Here is a 17,131-nt window from a genome sequence, read left to right as displayed (position 1 = left end):
CTCCACAATTGTCGTTCTGTGTAAAGAAAAGACGATGGTCCGGCGCTACACAACTGTTCCTGCGGCTGCTTCTACTGCCCGAAGTAGGAAGCATCCATCGGCAGGTTGGGCTTTAAAACAGGCTTGAAGGGGGCGTTGTCTGCTGTCCCTCCAGAATGCCAGCAGGGCGAGAGATGCTGCAGTATAGATAGTCGATGCTAGTCGGTAGATAGTCGGCACAATGGTGGTTCTGCGTAAAGAAAAGACGATGGTCAGGCGCTACACGATTGTTCCTGCCGCTGCCTCTGTTGCCCGAAGTGCGAATGATACGTCGGCAGGCTGGTCATTTATAACAGGCTTGAAGGGGGCGTCGTCTGCTGTCCCTCCAGAATACAGGCAGGGCGAGAGATGCAGTAGTACAGATAGTCAATGCTAATCCCTAGATAGTCGGCACAATGGTGGTTCTGCGTAAAAAAAAGACGATGGTCAGGCGCTACACGACTGTTCCTGCCGCTGCCTCTGCTCCCCGAAGTGGGAATTATACGTCAGCAGGCTGGTATTTTATAACAGGCTTGAAGGGGGCGTTGTCTGCTGTCCCTCCAGAATACCTGCAGGGCGAGAGATGCAGCGGTGTAGATAATCGATGCTAGTCCGTAGATAGTCGGCACAATGGTGGTTCTGCGTAAAGAAAAGAAGATTGTCAGGCGCTACACGATTGTTCTTGCCGTTGCCTCTGCTGCCCAAAGTACGAATTATACGTCGGCAGGCTGGGCTTTTATAATAGGCTTGAAGGGGGCGTTGTCTGCTGTCTCTCCAGAATACCAGCAGGGCGAGAGATGCAGCAGTATAGATAATCGATGCTAGTCCGTAGATAGTCGGACCAATAATGGTTCTGCATAAAGAAAAGACGATGGTCAGGCGCTACACGATTGTTCCTGCCGCTGCCTCTGCTACCCGAAGTATGAATTATACGTCGGCAGGCTGGGCTTTTATAACAGGCTTGAAGGGGACGTTGTCTGCTCTCCCTCCAGAATACCAGCAGGGCGAAAGATGCAGCAGTATAGATAATCGATGCTAGTCCGTAGATAGTCGGCACAATAGTGGTTCTGCGTAAAGAAAAGACGATTGTCAGGCGCTACACGATTGTTCTTGCCGTTGCCTCTGCTGCCCAAAGTATGAATTATACGTCGGCAGGCTGGGCTTTTATAACAGGATTGAAGGGGGATTGTCTGCTGTCTCTGCAGAATACCAGCTGGGCGAGAGATGCAGCAGTATAGATAATCGATGCTAGTCCGTAGATAGTCGGCACAATGGTGGTTCTGCATAAAGAAAAGACGATGGTCAGGCGCTACACGATTGTTCCTGCCGCTGCCTCTGCTGCCAGAATTGTGAAGCATCCGTCAGCAGGTTGGGCTTTAAAACAGGCTTGAAGGAGGCGTTGTCTGCGGTCCCTCCAGAATACCAGCAAGGCGAGAGATGCAGCAGTGTAGATAGTCGATGCTAGTTGGTAGATAGTCGGCACAATGGTGGTTCTGCGTGAAGAAAAGCGATGGTCAGGCGCTACACGATTGTTCCTGCCGCTACCTCTGCTGCCCGAAGTATGAATTATACGTCGGCAGGCTGGGCTTTTATAACAGGCTTGAAGGGGGCGTTGTCTGCTGTTCCTCCAGAATACCAGCACGACGAGAGATGCAGCAGTATAGATAGTCGATCCTAATCCGTAGATAGTCGCACAATGGTGGTTCTGCATAAAGAAAAGACGATAGTCAGGCGTTACACGACTGTTCGTGCAGCTGCCTCTGCTGCCTGAAGTGTGAATTATACGTTGGCAGGCTGGTCTTTTCTAACAGGCTTGAAGGGGGCGTTGCCTGCTGTCCGTCCAGAATACCAGCAGGGCGAGAGATGCAGCAGTGTAGATAGTCGATGCTAGTCGGCAGATAGTCGGCAGAATGGTGGTTCTGCGTAAAGAAAAGACGATGGTCAGGCGCTACACGTTTGTTCCTGCCGCTGCCTCTGCTGCCGGAATTATGAATTAAACGTCGGCAGGCTGGGCTTTTATAACAGGCTTGAAGGAGGCGTTGTCTGTGGTCCCTCCAGAATACCAGCAAGGCGAGAGATGCAGCAGTGTAGATAGTCGATGCTAGTTGGTAGATAGTCGGCACAATGGTGGTTCTGCGTGAAGAAAAGACGATGGTCAGGCGCTACACGATTGTTCCTGCCGCTACCTCTGCTGCCCGAAGTATGAATTATACGTCGGCAGGCTGGGCTTTTATAACAGGCTTGAAGGGGGCGTTGTCTGCTGTTCCTCCAGAATACCAGCACGACGAGAGATGCAGCAGTATAGATAGTCGATCCTAATCCGTAGATAGTCGCACAGTGGTGGTTCTGCATAAAGAAAAGACGATAGTCAGGCGTTACACGACTGTTCCTGCAGCTGCCTCTGCTGCCTGAAGTGTGAATTATACGTTGGCAGGCTGGGCTTTTATAACAGGATTGAAGGGGGATTGTCTGCTGTCCCTGCAGAATACTAACTGGGCGAGAGATGCAGCAGTATAGATAATCGATGCTAGTCCGTAGATAGTCGGCACAATGGTGGTTCTTCATAAAGAAAAGACGATGGTCAGGCGCTGCACGATTGTTCCTGCCGCTGCCTCTGCTGCCCGAATTGTGAAGCATCCGTCAGCAGGTTGGGCTTTAAAACAGGCTTGAAGGAGGCGTTGTCTGCGGCCCCTCCAGAATACCAGCAAGGCGAGAGATGCAGCAGTGTAGATAGTCGATGCTAGTTGGTAGATAGTCGGCACAATGGTGGTTCTGCGTGAAGAAAAGACGATGGTAAGGCGCTACACGATCTTTCCTGCCGCTACCTCTGCTGCCCGAAGTATGAATTATACGTCGGCAGGCTGGGCTTTTATAACAGGCTTGAAGGGGGCGTTGTCTGCTGTTCCTCCAGAATACCAGCACGACGAGAGATGCAGCAGTATAGATAGTCGATCCTAATCCGTAGATAGTCGCACAATGGTGGTTCTGCATAAAGAAAAGACGATAGTCAGGCGTTACACGACTGTTCCTGCAGCTGCCTCTGCTGCCTGAAGTGTGAATTATACATTGGCAGGCTGGTCTTTTCTAACAGGCTTGAAGGGGGCGTTGCCTGCTGTCCGTCCAGAATACCAGCAGGGCGAGAGATGCAGCAGTATAGATAGTCGATGGTAGTCCGTAGTTAGTCGGCACAATGGTGGTTCTGCGTAAAGAAAAGACGATTGTCAGGCGCTACACGATTGTTCTTGCCGTTGCCTCTGCTGCCCAAAGTATGCATTAAACGTCCGCAGGCTGGGCTTTTATAACACGCTTTAAGGGGGCGTTGCCTGCTGTCCGTCCAGAATACCAGCAGGGCGAGAGATGCAGCAGTGTAGATAGTCGATGCTAGTCGGCAGTAGTCGGCAGAATGGTGGTTCTGCGTGAAGAAAAGACGATGGTCAGGCGCTACACGTTTGTTCCTGCTGCTGCCTCTGCTGCCCGAAGTATGAATTAAACGTCGGCAGGCTGGGCTTTTGTAACAGGCTTGAAGAGGGCGTTGTCTACTGCCCCTCCAGAATACCAGCAGGGCGAGAGATGCAGCAGTATAGATAATCGATGCTAGTCCATAGTTAGTCGGCACAATGGTAGTTCTGCGTAAAGAAAAGACGATTGTCAGGCGCTACACGATTGTTCTTGCCGTTGCCTCTGCTGCCCAAAGTATGAATAATACGTCCGCAGGCTGGGCTTTTATACCAGGCTTTAAGGGGGCGTTGCCTGGTGTCCGTCCAGAATACCAGCAGGGCGAGAGTTGCAGCAGTGTAGATAGTCGATGCTAGTCGGTAGATAGTCGGCACAATGGTGGTTCTGCGTAAAAAAAGACGATGGTCAGGCGCTACACGACTGTTCCTGCCGCTGCCTCTGCTCCCCGAAGTGGGAATTATACGACAGCAGGCTGGTATTTTATAACAGGCTTGGAGGGGGCGTTGTCTGCTGTCCCTCCAGAATACCACTAGGGCGAGAGATGCAGTGATGTAGATGGTCGATGCTAGTCGGTAGGTAGTAGGCTAAAGGCTCGTTCTGCGTAAAGCAAAGACGGTGATCAGGCGCTACACAATTGTTCCTGCGGCTGCTTCTGCTACCCGAAGTGGGAATTATACGACAGCAGGCTGGTATTTTATAACAGGCTTGAAGGGGGCGTTTTCTGCGGTCCCTCCTGAATACCAGCAAGGCGAGAGATGCAGCAGTGTAGATAGTCAATGCTAGTTGGTAGATAGTCGGCACAATGGTGGTTCTGCGTAAAGAAAAGACGATAGTCATGCGCTACACAATTGTTCCTGCGGCTGCTTCTGCTGCCCGAAGTGTGAAGCATCCGTCGGCATGTTGGGCTATAAAACAGGCTTGAACGGGGCGTTGTCTGCTGTCCCTCCAGAATACCAGCAGGGCGAGAGATGCAGCAGTGTAGATAGTCTATGCTAGTTGGTACATAGTCGGCACAACAGTGGTTCTGCGTAAAGAAAAGACGATAGCCAGGCGCTACACAATTGTTCCTGCCACTGCCTTCGCTGCCCGAAGTATGAAGTATACGTCGGCACGATGGGCTTTTATAACAGGATTGAAGGGGGTGTTGCCTGCTGTCCGTCCAGAATACCAGGAGGGGGAGAGGTGCAGCAGTGTAGATAGTCGATGCTAGTCGGTAGGTAGTCGGCACAACGCTCGTTCTGCGTAAAGCCAAGACGAGGGTCAGGCGCTACACAATTGTTCCTGCGGCTGCTTCTGCTGCCCGAAGTGTGAAGCATCCGTCGGCAGGTTGGGCTTTAAAACAGGCTTGAAGGGGGCGTTGTCTGCTGTCCCTCCAGAATACCAGCAGGGCGAGAGATGCAGCGGTGTAGATAATCGATGCTAGTCCGTAGATAGTCGGCACAATGGTGGTTCTGCGTAAAGAAAAGACGATTGTCAGGCGCTACACGATTGTTCTTGCCGTAGCCTCTGCTGCCCAAAGTATGAATTATACGCCGGCAGGCTGGGCTTTTATAACATGCTTGAAGGGGGCATTGTCTGCTGTCCCTCCAGAATAATAGCAGGGCGAGAGATGCAACAGTATAGATAATCGATGCTAGTTCGTAGATAATTGGCACATTGGTGGTTCTGCGTAAAGAAAAGACGATATCCAGGCGCTACACAATTGTTCCTGCGGCTGCTTCTGCTGCCCGTAGTGTGAAGCATCCGTCGGCAGGTTGGGCTTTAAAACAGGCTTGAAGGGGGCGTTGTCTACTGTCCCTCCAGAATACCAGCAGGGCGAGAGATGCAGCAGTATAGATAATCGATGCTAGTCCGTAGATAATCGGCACAATGGTGGTTCTGCGTAAAGAAAAGACGATATCCAGGCGCTACACAATTGTTCCTGCGGCTGCTTCTGCTGCCCGTAGTGTGAAGCATCCGTCGGCAGGTTGGGCTTTAAAACAGGCTTGAAGGGGGCGTTGTCTGCTGTCCCTCCAGAATACCAGCAGGGCGAGCGATGCTGCAGTATAGATAGTCGATGCTAGTCGGTAGATAGTCGGCACAATGGTGGTTCTGCGTAAACAAAAGACGATGGTCAGGCGCTACACGATTGTTCCTGCCGCTGCCTCTGCTGCCCGAAGTGTGAATTATACGTCGGCAGGCTGGTCTTTTATAACAGGCTTTAAGGGGGCGTTGCCTGCTGTCCGTCCAGAATACCAGCAGGGCGAGAGGTGCAGCAGTGTAGATAGTCGAAGCTAATCCCTAGATAGTCGGCACAATGGTGGTTCTGCGTAAAAAAAAGACGATGGTCAGGCGCTACACGACTGTTCCTGCCGCTGCCTCTGCTCCCCGAAGTGGAAATTATACGTCGGCAGGCTGGGCTTTTATAACAGGATTGAAGGGGGATTGTCTGCTGTCCCTGCAGAATACCAGCTGGGCGAGAGATGCAGCAGTATAGATAATCGATGCTAGTCCGTAGATAGTCGGCACAATGGTGGTTCTGCATAAAGAAAAGACGATGGTCAGGCGCTACACGATTGTTCCTGCCGCTGCCTCTGCTGCCCGAATTGTGAAGCATCCGTCAGCAGGTTGGGCTTTAAAACAGGCTTGAAGGATGCGTTGTCTGCGGTCCCTCCAGAATACCAGCAAGGCGAGAGATGCAGCAGTGTAGATAGCTAGTCGATGCTAGTTGGTAGATTGTCGGCACAATGGTGGTTCTGCGTGAAGAAAAGACGATGGTCAGGCGCTACACGATTGTTCCTGTCGCTACCTCTGCTTCCCGAAGTATGAATTATACGTCGGCAGGCTGGGCTTTTATAACAGGCTCAAGAGGGCGTTGTCTACTGCCCCTCCAGAATACCAGCAGGGCGAGAGATGCAGCAGTATAGATAATCGATGCTAGTCCGTAGTTAGTCGGCACAATGGTGGTTCTGCGTAAAGAAAAGACGATTGTCAGGCGCTACACGATTGTTCTTGCCGTTGCCTCTGCTGCCCAAAGTATGCATTGAACGTCCGCAGGCTGGGCTTTTATAACACGCTTTAAGGGGGCGTTGCCTGCTGTCCGTCCAGAATACAGCAGGGCGAGAGATGCAGCAGTGTAGATAGTCGATGCTAGTCGGCAGATAGTCGGCAGAATGGTGGTTCTGCGTAAAGAAAAGACGATGGTCAGGCGCTACACGTTTGTTCCTGCCGCTGCCTCTGCTGCCCGAAGTATGAATTAAACGTCGGCAGGCTGGGCTTTTGTAACAGTTTTGAAGAGGGCGTTGTCTGCTGTCCCTCCAGAATACCTGCAGGGCGAGAGATGCAGCGGTGTAGATAATCGATGCTAGTCCGTAGATAGTCGGCACAATGGTGGTTCTGCGTAAAGAAAAGACGATTGTCAGGCGCTACACGATTGTTCTTGCCGTTGCCTCTGCTGCCCAAAGTACGAATTATACGTCGGCAGGCTGGGCTTTTATAACAGGCTTGAAGGGGCCGTTGTCTGCTGTCCCTCCAGAATACCAGCAGGGCGAGAGATGCAGGAGTATAGATAATCGATGCTAGTCCGTAGATAGTCGGACCAATGGTGGTTCTGCATAAAGAAAAGACGATGGTCAGGCGCTACACGATTGTTCCTGCCACTGCCTTCGCTGCCCGAAGTATGAAGTATACGTCGGCACGATGGGCTTTTATAACAGGATTGAAGGGGGTGTTGCCTGCTGTCCGTCCAGAATACCAGGAGGGGGAGAGGTGCAGCAGTGTAGATAGTCGATGCTAGTCGGTAGGTAGTCGGCACAACGCTCGTTCTGCGTAAAGCCAAGACGAGGGTCAGGCGCTACACGATTGTTCTTGCCGTAGCCTCTGCTGCCCAAAGTATGAATTATACGCCGGCAGGCTGGGCTTTTATAACATGCTTGAAGGGGGCATTGTCTGCTGTCCCTCCAGAATAATAGCAGGGCGAGAGATGCAGCAGTATAGATAATCGATGCTAGTCCGTAGATAATCGGCACATTGGTGGTTCTGCGTAAAGAAAAGACGATATCCAGGCGCTACACAATTGTTCCTGCGGCTGCTTCTGCTGCCCGTAGTGTGAAGCATCCGTCGGCAGGTTGGGCTTTAAAACAGGCTTGAAGGGGGCGTTGTCTGCTGTCCCTCCAGAATACCAGCAGGGCGAGAGATGCAGCAGTATAGATAGTCGATGCTAGTCGGTAGATAGTCGGCACAATGGTGGTTCTGCGTAAAGAAAAGACGATATCCAGGCGCTACACAATTGTTCCTGCGGCTGCTTCTGCTGCCCGTAGTGTGAAGCATCCGTCGGCAGGTTGGGCTTTAAAACAGGCTTGAAGGGGGCGTTGTCTGCTGTCCCTCCAGAATACCAGCAGGGCGAGCGATGCTGCAGTATAGATAGTCGATGCTAGTCGGTAGATAGTCGGCACAATGGTGGTTCTGCGTAAACAAAAGACGATGGTCAGGCGCTACACGATTGTTCCTGCCGCTGCCTCTGCTGCCCGAAGTGTGAATTATACGTCGGCAGGCTGGTCTTTTATAACAGGCTTTAAGGGGGCGTTGCCTGCTGTCCGTCCAGAATACCAGCAGGGCGAGAGGTGCAGCAGTGTAGATAGTCGAAGCTAATCCCTAGATAGTCGGCACAATGGTGGTTCTGCGTAAAAAAAAGACGATGGTCAGGCGCTACACGACTGTTCCTGCCGCTGCCTCTGCTCCCCGAAGTGGAAATTATACGTCGGCAGGCTGGGCTTTTATAACAGGATTGAAGGGGGATTGTCTGCTGTCCCTGCAGAATACCAGCTGGGCGAGAGATGCAGCAGTATAGATAATCGATGCTAGTCCGTAGATAGTCGGCACAATGGTGGTTCTGCATAAAGAAAAGACGATGGTCAGGCGCTACACGATTGTTCCTGCCGCTGCCTCTGCTGCCCGAATTGTGAAGCATCCGTCAGCAGGTTGGGCTTTAAAACAGGCTTGAAGGATGCGTTGTCTGCGGTCCCTCCAGAATACCAGCAAGGCGAGAGATGCAGCAGTGTAGATAGCTAGTCGATGCTAGTTGGTAGATTGTCGGCACAATGGTGGTTCTGCGTGAAGAAAAGACGATGGTCAGGCGCTACACGATTGTTCCTGTCGCTACCTCTGCTTCCCGAAGTATGAATTATACGTCGGCAGGCTGGGCTTTTATAACAGGCTCAAGAGGGCGTTGTCTACTGCCCCTCCAGAATACCAGCAGGGCGAGAGATGCAGCAGTATAGATAATCGATGCTAGTCCGTAGTTAGTCGGCACAATGGTGGTTCTGCGTAAAGAAAAGACGATTGTCAGGCGCTACACGATTGTTCTTGCCGTTGCCTCTGCTGCCCAAAGTATGCATTGAACGTCCGCAGGCTGGGCTTTTATAACACGCTTTAAGGGGGCGTTGCCTGCTGTCCGTCCAGAATACAGCAGGGCGAGAGATGCAGCAGTGTAGATAGTCGATGCTAGTCGGCAGATAGTCGGCAGAATGGTGGTTCTGCGTAAAGAAAAGACGATGGTCAGGCGCTACACGTTTGTTCCTGCCGCTGCCTCTGCTGCCCGAAGTATGAATTAAACGTCGGCAGGCTGGGCTTTTGTAACAGTTTTGAAGAGGGCGTTGTCTGCTGTCCCTCCAGAATACCTGCAGGGCGAGAGATGCAGCGGTGTAGATAATCGATGCTAGTCCGTAGATAGTCGGCACAATGGTGGTTCTGCGTAAAGAAAAGACGATTGTCAGGCGCTACACGATTGTTCTTGCCGTTGCCTCTGCTGCCCAAAGTACGAATTATACGTCGGCAGGCTGGGCTTTTATAACAGGCTTGAAGGGGCCGTTGTCTGCTGTCCCTCCAGAATACCAGCAGGGCGAGAGATGCAGGAGTATAGATAATCGATGCTAGTCCGTAGATAGTCGGACCAATGGTGGTTCTGCATAAAGAAAAGACGATGGTCAGGCGCTACACGATTGTTCCTGCCACTGCCTTCGCTGCCCGAAGTATGAAGTATACGTCGGCACGATGGGCTTTTATAACAGGATTGAAGGGGGTGTTGCCTGCTGTCCGTCCAGAATACCAGGAGGGGGAGAGGTGCAGCAGTGTAGATAGTCGATGCTAGTCGGTAGGTAGTCGGCACAACGCTCGTTCTGCGTAAAGCCAAGACGAGGGTCAGGCGCTACACGATTGTTCTTGCCGTAGCCTCTGCTGCCCAAAGTATGAATTATACGCCGGCAGGCTGGGCTTTTATAACATGCTTGAAGGGGGCGTTGTCTGCTGTCCCTCCAGAATACCAGCAGGGCGAGAGATGCAGCAGTATAGATAATCGATGCTAGTCCGTAGATAATCGGCACAATGGTGGTTCTGCGTAAAGAAAAGACGATATCCAGGCGCTACACAATTGTTCCTGCGGCTGCTTCTGCTGCCCGTAGTGTGAAGCATCCGTCGGCAGGTTGGGCTTTAAAACAGGCTTGAAGGGGGCGTTGTCTGCTGTCCCTCCAGAATACCAGCAGGGCGAGCGATGCTGCAGTATAGATAGTCGATGCTAGTCGGTAGATAGTCGGCACAATGGTGGTTCTGCGTAAACAAAAGACGATGGTCAGGCGCTACACGATTGTTCCTGCCGCTGCCTCTGCTGCCCGAAGTGTGAATTATACGTCGGCAGGCTGGTCTTTTATAACAGGCTTTAAGGGGGCGTTGCCTGCTGTCCGTCCAGAATACCAGCAGGGCGAGAGGTGCAGCAGTGTAGATAGTCGAAGCTAATCCCTAGATAGTCGGCACAATGGTGGTTCTGCGTAAAAAAAAGACGATGGTCAGGCGCTACACGACTGTTCCTGCCGCTGCCTCTGCTCCCCGAAGTGGAAATTATACGTCGGCAGGCTGGGCTTTTATAACAGGATTGAAGGGGGATTGTCTGCTGTCCCTGCAGAATACCAGCTGGGCGAGAGATGCAGCAGTATAGATAATCGATGCTAGTCCGTAGATAGTCGGCACAATGGTGGTTCTGCATAAAGAAAAGACGATGGTCAGGCGCTACACGATTGTTCCTGCCGCTGCCTCTGCTGCCCGAATTGTGAAGCATCCGTCAGCAGGTTGGGCTTTAAAACAGGCTTGAAGGATGCGTTGTCTGCGGTCCCTCCAGAATACCAGCAAGGCGAGAGATGCAGCAGTGTAGATAGCTAGTCGATGCTAGTTGGTAGATTGTCGGCACAATGGTGGTTCTGCGTGAAGAAAAGACGATGGTCAGGCGCTACACGATTGTTCCTGTCGCTACCTCTGCTTCCCGAAGTATGAATTATACGTCGGCAGGCTGGGCTTTTATAACAGGCTCAAGAGGGCGTTGTCTACTGCCCCTCCAGAATACCAGCAGGGCGAGAGATGCAGCAGTATAGATAATCGATGCTAGTCCGTAGTTAGTCGGCACAATGGTGGTTCTGCGTAAAGAAAAGACGATTGTCAGGCGCTACACGATTGTTCTTGCCGTTGCCTCTGCTGCCCAAAGTATGCATTGAACGTCCGCAGGCTGGGCTTTTATAACACGCTTTAAGGGGGCGTTGCCTGCTGTCCGTCCAGAATACAGCAGGGCGAGAGATGCAGCAGTGTAGATAGTCGATGCTAGTCGGCAGATAGTCGGCAGAATGGTGGTTCTGCGTAAAGAAAAGACGATGGTCAGGCGCTACACGTTTGTTCCTGCCGCTGCCTCTGCTGCCCGAAGTATGAATTAAACGTCGGCAGGCTGGGCTTTTGTAACAGTTTTGAAGAGGGCGTTGTCTGCTGTCCCTCCAGAATACCTGCAGGGCGAGAGATGCAGCGGTGTAGATAATCGATGCTAGTCCGTAGATAGTCGGCACAATGGTGGTTCTGCGTAAAGAAAAGACGATTGTCAGGCGCTACACGATTGTTCTTGCCGTTGCCTCTGCTGCCCAAAGTACGAATTATACGTCGGCAGGCTGGGCTTTTATAACAGGCTTGAAGGGGCCGTTGTCTGCTGTCCCTCCAGAATACCAGCAGGGCGAGAGATGCAGGAGTATAGATAATCGATGCTAGTCCGTAGATAGTCGGACCAATGGTGGTTCTGCATAAAGAAAAGACGATGGTCAGGCGCTACACGATTGTTCCTGCCACTGCCTTCGCTGCCCGAAGTATGAAGTATACGTCGGCACGATGGGCTTTTATAACAGGATTGAAGGGGGTGTTGCCTGCTGTCCGTCCAGAATACCAGGAGGGGGAGAGGTGCAGCAGTGTAGATAGTCGATGCTAGTCGGTAGGTAGTCGGCACAACGCTCGTTCTGCGTAAAGCCAAGACGAGGGTCAGGCGCTACACGATTGTTCTTGCCGTAGCCTCTGCTGCCCAAAGTATGAATTATACGCCGGCAGGCTGGGCTTTTATAACATGCTTGAAGGGGGCATTGTCTGCTGTCCCTCCAGAATAATAGCAGGGCGAGAGATGCAGCAGTATAGATAATCGATGCTAGTCCGTAGATAATCGGCACATTGGTGGTTCTGCGTAAAGAAAAGACGATATCCAGGCGCTACACAATTGTTCCTGCGGCTGCTTCTGCTGCCCGTAGTGTGAAGCATCCGTCGGCAGGTTGGGCTTTAAAACAGGCTTGAAGGGGGCGTTGTCTGCTGTCCCTCCAGAATACCAGCAGGGCGAGAGATGCAGCAGTATAGATAATCGATGCTAGTCCGTAGATAATCGGCACAATGGTGGTTCTGCGTGAAGAAAAGACGATATCCAGGCGCTACACAATTGTTCCTGCGGCTGCTTCTGCTGCCCGTAGTGTGAAGCATCCGTCGGCAGGTTGGGCTTTAAAACAGGCTTGAAGGGGGCGTTGTCTGCTGTCCCTCCAGAATACCAGCAGGGCGAGCGATGCTGCAGTATAGATAGTCGATGCTAGTCGGTAGATAGTCGGCACAATGGTGGTTCTGCGTAAACAAAAGACGATGGTCAGGCGCTACACGATTGTTCCTGCCGCTGCCTCTGCTGCCCGAAGTGTGAATTATACGTCGGCAGGCTGGTCTTTTATAACAGGCTTTAAGGGGGCGTTGCCTGCTGTCCGTCCAGAATACCAGCAGGGCGAGAGATGCAGCAGTGTAGATAGTCGAAGCTAATCCCTAGATAGTCGGCACAATGGTGGTTCTGCGTAAAAAAAAGACGATGGTCAGGCGCTACACGACTGTTCCTGCCGCTGCCTCTGCTCCCCGAAGTGGAAATTATACGTCGGCAAGCTGGGCTTTTATAACAGGATTGAAGGGGGATTGTCTGCTGTCCCTGCAGAATACCAGCTGGGCGAGAGATGCAGCAGTATAGATAATCGATGCTAGTCCGTAGATAGTCGGCACAATGGTGGTTCTGCATAAAGAAAAGACGATGGTCAGGCGCTACACGATTGTTCCTGCCGCTGCCTCTGCTGCCCGAATTGTGAAGCATCCGTCAGCAGGTTGGGCTTTAAAACAGGCTTGAAGGATGCGTTGTCTGCGGTCCCTCCAGAATACCAGCAAGGCGAGAGATGCAGCAGTGTAGATAGCTAGTCGATGCTAGTTGGTAGATTGTCGGCACAATGGTGGTTCTGCGTGAAGAAAAGACGATGGTCAGGCGCTACACGATTGTTCCTGCCGCTACCTCTGCTGCCCGAAGTATGAATTATACGTCGGCAGGCTGGGCTTTTATAACAGGCTCAAGAGGGCGTTGTCTACTGCCCCTCCAGAATACCAGCAGGGCGAGAGATGCAGCAGTATAGATAATCGATGCTAGTCCGTAGTTAGTCGGCACAATGGTGGTTCTGCGTAAAGAAAAGACGATTGTCAGGCGCTACACGATTGTTCTTGCCGTTGCCTCTGCTGCCCAAAGTATACATTGAACGTCCGCAGGCTGGGCTTTTATAACACGCTTTAAGGGGGCGTTGCCTGCTGTCCGTCCAGAATACAGCAGGGCGAGAGATGCAGCAGTGTAGATAGTCGATGCTAGTCGGCAGATAGTCGGCAGAATGGTGGTTCTGCGTAAAGAAAAGACGATGGTCAGGCGCTACACGTTTGTTCCTGCCGCTGCCTCTGCTGCCCGAAGTATGAATTAAACGTCGGCAGGCTGGGCTTTTGTAACAGGCTTGAAGAGGGCGTTGTCTGCTGTCCCTCCAGAATACCTGCAGGGCGAGAGATGCAGCGGTGTAGATAATCGATGCTAGTCCGTAGATAGTCGGCACAATGGTGGTTCTGCGTAAAGAAAAGACGATTGTCAGGCGCTACACGATTGTTCTTGCCGTTGCCTCTGCTGCCCAAAGTACGAATTATACGTCGGCAGGCTGGGCTTTTATAACAGGCTTGAAGGGGCCGTTGTCTGCTGTCCCTCCAGAATACCAGCAGGGCGAGAGATGCAGGAGTATAGATAATCGATGCTAGTCCGTAGATAGTCGGCACAATGGTGGTTCTGCGTAAAGAAAAGACGATAGTGAGGCGCTACACGATTGTTCTTGCCGTTGCCTCTGCTGCCCAAAGTATGAATTATACGTCGGCAGGCTGGGCTTTTATAACAGGATTGAAGGGGGATTGTCTGCTGTCCCTGCAGAATACCAGCTGGGCGAGAGAAGCAGCAGTATAGATAATCGATGCTAGTCCGTAGATAGTCGGCACAATGGTGGTTCTGCATAAAGAAAAGACGATGGTCAGGCGCTGCATGATTGTTCCTGCCGCTGCCTCTGCTGCCCGAATTGTGAAGCATCCGTCAGCAGGTTGGGCTTTAAAACAGGCTTGAAGGAGGCGTTGTCTGCGGTCCCTCCAGAATACCAGCAAGGCGAGAGATGCAGCAGTGTAGATAGTCGATGCTAGTTGGTAGATAGTCGGCACAATGGTGGTTCTGCGTGAAGAAAAGACGATGGTCAGGCGCTACAAGATTGTTATTGCCGCTGCCTCTGCTGCCCCAAGTATGAATTATACGTCGGCAGGCTGGGCTTTTATAACAGGCTTGAAGGGGGCGTTGTCTGCTGTTCCTCCAGAATACCAGCACGACGAGAGATGCAGCAGTATAGATAGTCGATCCTAATCCGTAGATAGTCGCAAAATGGTGGTTCTGCATAAAGAAAAGACGATAGTCAGGCGTTACACGACTGTTCCTGCAGCTGCCTCTGCTGCCTGAAGTGTGAATTACACGTTGGCAGGCTGGTCTTTACTAACAGGCTTGAAGGGGGCGTTGCCTGCTGTCCGTCCAGAATACCAGCAGGGCGAGAGATGCAGCAGTGTAGATAGTCGATGCTAGTCGGCAGATAGTCGGCAGAATGGTGGTTCTGCGTAAAGAAAAGACGATGGTCAGGCGCTACACGTTTGTTCCTGCCGCTGCCTCTGCTGCCCGAAGTATGAATTAAACGTCGGCAGGCTGGGCTTTTATAACAGGCTTGGAGAGGGCGTTGTCTACTGCCCCTCCAGAATACCAGCAGGGCGAGAGATGCAGTAGTATAGATAATCGATGCGAGTGCGTAGTTAGTCGGCACAATGGTGGTTCTGCGTAAAGAAAAGACGATTGTCAGGCGCTACACGATTGTTCTTGCCGTTGCCTCTGCTGCCCAAAGTATGCATTAAACGTCCGCAGGCTGGGCTTTTATAACACGCTTTAAGGGGGCGTTGCCTGCTGTCCGTCCAGAATACCAGCAGGGCGAGAGATGCAGCAGTGTAGATAGTCGATGCTAGTCGGCAGATAGTCGGCAGAATGGTGGTTCTGCGTAAAGAAAAGACGATGGTCAGGCGCTACACGTTTGTTGCTGCCGCTGCCTCTGCTGCCCGAAGTATGAATTAAACGTCGGCAGGCTGGGCTTTTGTAACAGGCTTGAAGAGGGCGTTGTCTACTGCCCCTCCAGAATACCAGCAAGGGCGAGAGATGCAGCAGTATAGATAATCGATGCTAGTCCATAGTTAGTCGGCACAATGGTAGTTCTGCGTAAAGAAAAGACGATTGTCAGGCGCTACACGATTGTTCTTGCCGTTGCCTCTGCTGCCCAAAGTATGAATTATACGTCCGCAGGCTGGGCTTTTATACCAGGCTTTAAGGGGGCGTTGCCTGGTGTCCGTCCAGAATACCAGCAGGGCGAGAGTTGCAGCAGTGTAGATAGTCGATGCTAGTCGGTAGATAGTCGGCACAATGGTGGTTCTGCGTAAAAAAAGACGATGGTCAGGCGCTACACGACTGTTCCTGCCGCTGCCTCTGCTCCCCGAAGTGGGAATTATACGACAGCAGGCTGGTATTTTATAACAGGCTTGGAGGGGGCGTTGTCTGCTGTCCCTCCAGAATACCACTAGGGCGAGAGATGCAGTGATGTAGATGGTCGATGCTAGTCGGTAGGTAGTAGGCTAAAGGCTCGTTCTGCGTAAAGCAAAGACGGTGGTCAGGCGCTACACAATTGTTCCTGCGGCTGCTTCTGCTACCCGTAGTATGAATTATACGTCGGTGGGCTGGGCTTTTATAACAGGCTTGAAGGGGGCGTTGTCTGCTGTCCCTCCAGAATACCAACTGGGCGAGAGATGCAGCGGTGTAGATAGCTGATGCTAGTCGGTAGATAGTCGGCACAATGGTGGTTCTGCGTAAAGAAAAGACGATGGTCACGCGTTGCACGATTGTTCCTGCCGCTGCCTCTGCTTCCCGAAGTGGGAAATATCTGTCGGCAGGCTGGTCTTTGACAACAGGCTTGAAGGGGGCGTTGTCTGCTGTCCCTCCAGAATACCAGCAGGGCGCGAGATGCAACAGTATAGATATTCGATGCTAGTCCGTAGATAGTCGGCACAATGGTGGTTCTGCGTAAAGAAAAGACGATTGTCAGGCGCTACACGATTGTTCTTGCCGTTGCCTCTGCTGCCCAAAGTACGAATTATACGTCGGCAGGCTGGGCTTTTATAACAGGCTTGAAGGGGCCGTTGTCTGCTGTCCCTCCAGAATACCAGCAGGGCGAGAGATGCAGGAGTATAGATAATCGATGCTAGTCCGTAGATAGTCGGACCAATGGTGGTTCTGCATAAAGAAAAGACGATGGTCAGGCGCTACACGATTGTTCCTGCCACTGCCTTCGCTGCCCGAAGTATGAAGTATACGTCGGCACGATGGGCTTTTATAACAGGATTGAAGGGGGTGTTGCCTGCTGTCCGTCCAGAATACCAGGAGGGGGAGAGGTGCAGCAGTGTAGATAGTCGATGCTAGTCGGTAGGTAGTCGGCACAACGCTCGTTCTGCGTAAAGCCAAGACGAGGGTCAGGCGCTACACGATTGTTCTTGCCGTAGCCTCTGCTGCCCAAAGTATGAATTATACGCCGGCAGGCTGGGCTTTTATAACATGCTTGAAGGGGGCATTGTCTGCTGTCCCTCCAGAATAATAGCAGGGCGAGAGATGCAGCAGTATAGATAATCGATGCTAGTCCGTAGATAATCGGCACATTGGTGGTTCTGCGTAAAGAAAAGACGATATCCAGGCGCTACACAATTGTTCCTGCGGCTGCTTCTGCTGCCCGTAGTGTGAAGCATCCGTCGGCAGGTTGGGCTTTAAAACAGGCTTGAAGGGGGCGTTGTCTGCTGTCCCTCCAGAATACCAGCAGGGCGAGAGATGCAGCAGTATAGATAATCGATGCTAGTCCGTAGATAATCGGCACAATGGTGGTTCTGCGTGAAGAAAAGACGA

Source organism: Dermacentor albipictus, unplaced genomic scaffold, assembly GCF_038994185.2.
Source record: "Dermacentor albipictus isolate Rhodes 1998 colony unplaced genomic scaffold, USDA_Dalb.pri_finalv2 scaffold_71, whole genome shotgun sequence".
NCBI classification, from domain to species: Eukaryota; Metazoa; Arthropoda; class Arachnida; order Ixodida; family Ixodidae; genus Dermacentor; species Dermacentor albipictus.
Note: the sequence above shows the minus strand (reverse complement) of the source record.